Source organism: Mchenga conophoros, linkage group LG16 (assembly GCF_057382185.1).
Source record: "Mchenga conophoros isolate Kocher_MC1m ecotype Shallow Benthic linkage group LG16, M_conophoros_male_GT1.1, whole genome shotgun sequence".
In the NCBI taxonomy this organism is placed as follows: domain Eukaryota; kingdom Metazoa; phylum Chordata; class Actinopteri; order Cichliformes; family Cichlidae; genus Mchenga; species Mchenga conophoros.
The window spans coordinates 4057471-4062750 of NC_140541.1; positions in this window are offsets into that span (position 1 = coordinate 4057471).

The following is a 5280-nucleotide window of genomic DNA, read 5'->3' on the forward strand; positions in this document are numbered from 1 at the left end:
CCACGAAGGCCGAGTCCTCAGGTGGAAGCAACCTCTGAATTTGGACACTCCTGCTGTTTCCAGGCCGGTCAATAATAACGGTGACAGCCCTTTTGAATATCTCCATAATTCTGAGGTCTCAAGGTTGGCAAGTATGGCCACAACACCTCACTCTTGGAGCACTTTTTTGCCACATGTATCGCAAACCACGTCTCAGCTGTTTGTGGAGGTAAAATATGTCCACACATGACTCCAATTACACTCAGCCATTGTTGTGAGTGCGCACGCCAGCGGCTGCAAGACATTTATACAGCCGTATTTCGCCCATAACTATGAAAGGCGGAAGGGGAAGTAGTTCCTTTGAATGTAGAAAATCCGAATGTTATAGTTTCTTTCCACTGTGTTCCTGTTAATGATAAACTACAAATTTACCCTAAATTACTAAAATATCGATATTTTAATGTGAGAATCGATTCTAGAACATAAATGATTGGTATCGGAGGAATCGATATTTCAGGATCGATCCGCACATCACTAATATTTACATTTCTCTGTTTATTCTGCGCTTTGTCAGCGTGTTTGCAGCTGCCTTAAGACGTACATCCTTCAGCAAACACTATTTTCACCCTGTTAACATATATTAGGTTGTTTAAATTGCTTAGTAATTAAGCACAAAACACTGCTTGTTGTGATAACAACAAAGGTTTGTAGTTGTTTGGGGGCTGGGTCACCTTAGTTTGAGCTTTCTGGGAGTTGTCGTCAGATTTGTTTTACACACTAACAAACAAAGCTAGAATCACGCTGTTTTATTTTTACAGCAGTGAAAATAAATGTGAATTCCCCTTTTTTACCAACTATAGTCTTGTGTAAAGACATTATCAAGTTTACTGTTAGTGCAGAAAATGGAACTCAGCCAAGCTGGCTCTTGAAACTGTACATGGTGGCAAATTCAGTTGTGTAAATCCACAAAGAGCAGTAGGTCAGCGGATTACAGCATGTACACAAAGAAAATCTACTAGAGCTCACATTAGAAATTATGGTTAGTTGTGACAAGACTACAGTTTCCCCCACATGGCAGATCTCACTTTAACCCCTGACTGTACCCATTTTCCTGTTTAGGTACTTTGTCACTTTTACTTGCATAAAGAAGTTAATTCAGTAATTCAACTAATACTGCAGTATTTTTTTAACACAGGTACCTGTACTTCTACTTAAATACAGAATGTCTGCACTTTTCCCACCTGTGGTTATGAGTACCATTCACAGAGAGGTGGGGAATGACTACAATCACAGCAGTGTAAGATTGGGAAAGATGTACGCTAATATGTACCTTCTCCAATATCAGCATGGAGGAAACGAAGGCATTCACATTTCAGTGGATGCACTGTGTATATGTATAGCAAGCAGTAAGGTATTGAGGCCTCATGGTTGTTTTAGATTATGTTTATTTTAAGTACTTATTTCTCTGTATTAGGTTTAAGAAATTAGCAGCAGGAAAATAAGTTCATGTCCAAATATATGTTACATTACATGTTTAGCAGATGACGATCTCTTTATTATCTAATTTATTTCTTGTTGCACTTTACATAGAAACAGGAGCTGAAGTGTTATTTGCGCTTAATTTCAATAAAGGAGCTGGATTCCAAGCCACATGTTTTATGAGCTGGCAAATCTACTCTGAAACATGAAGAGTGGGTCTCCTCTGTTCAGAGAGGGTAAGAGGGTACCATCTTACAGTGCTCTGATTGCAGCCATCCCCCAACTCTCTGTGTATGGTACTCATAGTCATAAGCATCATGACCTCACAGGCCATTGCTAGTCAGTGGTGTCAGTTTCGGTCATTATGCAAATGACTGAAACTGGCTATAAGGTTAAGGAAACCTACTTCCAGCCATCCATTTTTCCATTATCAGCCTGTTTCAGTTTAAGCGATGTTTTCAATAAATTGAGTGCTGAAAAAATATGTTTTGTATCACTAACATTTCTTCTTGTTGCATGTTGAAGCTCTAGTTCAAACCTTGTTAAGAACCAACCATGCAAAATATGATTTTCATGCCATTTTTCAAGTGGTCTCAAACTTTTGATTGGGACTGTACCAGATTATTGTAGTAAGTAAGTAATTAAATACTTGTTGATGGAGGAAAGCTGGAACATGGACTTGATATAGGGTTTTATGGGGTAGCTGAACTACGTTGTAAACCTTATCTTCCACAAGAATGATTTTTGAGGTAGAATTTTCTTTCATTTCCACAATTTTGTCATATAGATTTTGGACAACAAAAATATTCCTGGTGAGTTTTCTAAATGTCCTCAGCAGTGATTTTCAGAAGGGTAGTGTTTTGTTTTGTTTTGTTTTGGAACAGAGTACCATAGCACAGGGCTGTGACTCATCCATATAAGCTCTAGAAAGACATAGTCAAGGCATAGTGTTAAACCTGCCTTTTTTGTATTCCACTGTAAAAAATCGTTGTAGTGCAGCTGTACGTCATTTCGCGGCAGTTTGCTGCACAGTCGTATTCTAAAGCGAGTGGCTGTTTTATGACATGGACATATTCCCGTCTCTTCACTTTTCTGAAACAAGCAGACAAGAACATTACAGTAATATGTAAGCTATGTCCTGGGGAGAAAAAACTATCGGCTGCTGTTAATAGCACGAGTAATCTACTGAAGCGCCTGACACAGAGCATAGACCAGGGGTCGGCAACCTGCGGCTCCGGAGCCATATGCGGCTCTTTAGTCCTTATACTGCGGCTCCGCGTGGTTTGGGAAAATAAATGAGAAGTATTTAGCTGAAGCGTATTTTATTTATGTTAGTTATTTTTTAACTTGTAGTTCTACATTGGAAGATTATTGTGATATTGAAATATAAAAATTAAGTTATATTCTATTATTTTTTCATCGCTCAAAATAAGCGTCACACTCGCAGAAGCCGGTGTTACCACGCCAGATCCGCGGCCCCGAACCGTAGTAAGGAAACCTCTGGCAGTTACTTGAAGGTTCCGTAACTGACTCGTAGCCGGCAACAGCTTACTATACAGGTCAACTCCGCTAGCAAAAAGATCGAAGGAGGCGTAGGAAACTGCTTCACCGAACTTTATTTCTTCTCCAAGGCACGAACACCGCGTACAGTGGGCTGAAACAGTTTACTCACAGCGAGCATCGCCGACACAACTCTGGCTGTCGAGGGAGTTATTATATAGGAGTTATTATATTCCTTTTATTTATTTTCTCTTCGTCTCTTCCGTAGCTAACCGTTACTTTTTTTCCTTCTCCCGCTACACACATCCCGAATACATTTCCCATCAGGCTTCATCCTTAAAGGGCCATGCCTTTTAACACGACCGAAATCAATGTCAGAATCGCTTTCGTCGAGCGCTGGAGGAGGCACCTCGATAGGTGCTGCCTGGTCGGAGTCTTGGAAGACCCAGCTGTTGTCCAACGGCGTTCTTGAGTGAGTGATAAGGCTTGAGTCTGTCGTGATGAACCACTTTAGCCTTTGCTCGGGGCCCCTTTTTAATGCAGTAGACCAAATCATCCAGCAGGCCCACTACGAAGTAGGGGCCCTCATAGGAAGGCAGAAACTTGCGAACCTTGTGCCGCACTCTCTTGATCCCTTTGATCAGATGCCACACTGCAGCGCCGACTTGATACTGAACTTGGCAGATATTCTTATCGTACTGTTTCTTAGCACGCTCAACAGATTTCCCGAGAGCCTCCCGTGCCAGTTGGTGGGAAAGCTCCAGCCTTTCCCTGAGTTGCACCACATACTGTGGTGCAGTGCAGTTGGGGGTGTCGTCGGCCGGCAGACCCGCGACCAGGTCAATAGGCTCGGTTATCTCTCGCCCCAGAAGCATCATGTTTGGGGTCAGTCCTGTGGAGCTGTGTTTAGTTGCCCGATAAGCCATGACAGCATATGGGATCATTATAACCCAGTCCCAGTGGCAGCGCTCCGCGGTGGTGGCTAAGGCCTTCTGAAGGGTAGCATTAAAACGCTCTACCTGGCCATCGGACTGTGGATGAAAGGGCGTGGTGCGCGTCTTTTTGATTCCGAACAGTTCACACATCCCCTGGAACACAGCTGACTCAAAGTTGGTGCCCTGGTCACTATGCAGAGACTGTGGGGCTCCATATCTACACACCCACTCCGCAACAACCTTTTCGGCCACCGTGGGTGCTTGTCCATCGGGGACTGGATAAGCCTCCACCCACTTGCTGAAATAGTCTTGTACCACCAATATGAACGGTTATGCCTTTCTGTTTCGTTCAACGGTCCCATCAGATCGACTGCAATCCTCTCCATGGGGGCGCCAACACGTACCGTGCCCATCGCTGCCTGGGGGGTTTTTAGGGGCCGCGACCTTTCAGCACAACTGGTGCAAGTGCGGCACCACAGGGTCACATCATCTTTCATGTTGTACCAGTAGTACCTATTCTTCAGGCGTGCCAGGGTCCTTTCTGCCCCAAAGTGGCCACCCACTGGGCCATCGTGCATCTGCTGCATTATGGAGTAACGATAGGCGTGAGGCAGAAGGATTTGGGGGAAAAACACATTATTTTCTGTACAGTGGAATTTCCTCACCAGTACTCCATCTTTTAGGTACAGTCTTTTCCACTGCGCCCAGTAGGCTTTGGTTGCGGGGCTGCATGCCGCTACATCAGCCCAGACTGGCCGACCTCCCCCTTTTTCTTTCCATTCCCAAACTGGGCCTATATCCACGTCGTTCTTCTGGCTAGCCAGGAGCTGTTCTGGGGTCCAGCCACTGAACAAGCTAGTGTGATGTGACTCATCCACCCGGTGGATATTTGGGCGGGTGTCGTGGCTACTACCGGAACAACAGTCCACTGCTGCTACGGGTGCACACTCTGGTCCTGCTACCCGGCTTTTCCCATTGGTACCATCAGGCCCCACTACCCCCACTGGGGGCTGCCCTGGGGGGGTTATGCTGGTACAACAGTCCTCTAAGTTACACTGCACACCTTTATGCTCGAACCGGCCGCTGTTGATGGTGGGCTCTGGAAGTGTGCACGGGCATGAAGCGCGGCTGGGTCTCCTGGAAAGTGCATCCGCATTCTGGTGGTTTTTCCCAGGTCGGTGCAGCACCTGGAAGTTATACTCTGCCAGCTTCTCCAACCAGCGGGCCAGCTGGCCCTCGGGCTCCCTTAGCCTGGTCAGCCAGCGGAGGCTGCTATGGTCAGTCCGGACAGTGAACGGCCTACCCAGCAGGTACTGTCTGAAGTGGGAAGTGAACGCCACAACCGCCAGAAGCTCTCGCCTGGTCGTACAATAGTTTTGTTCGGTAG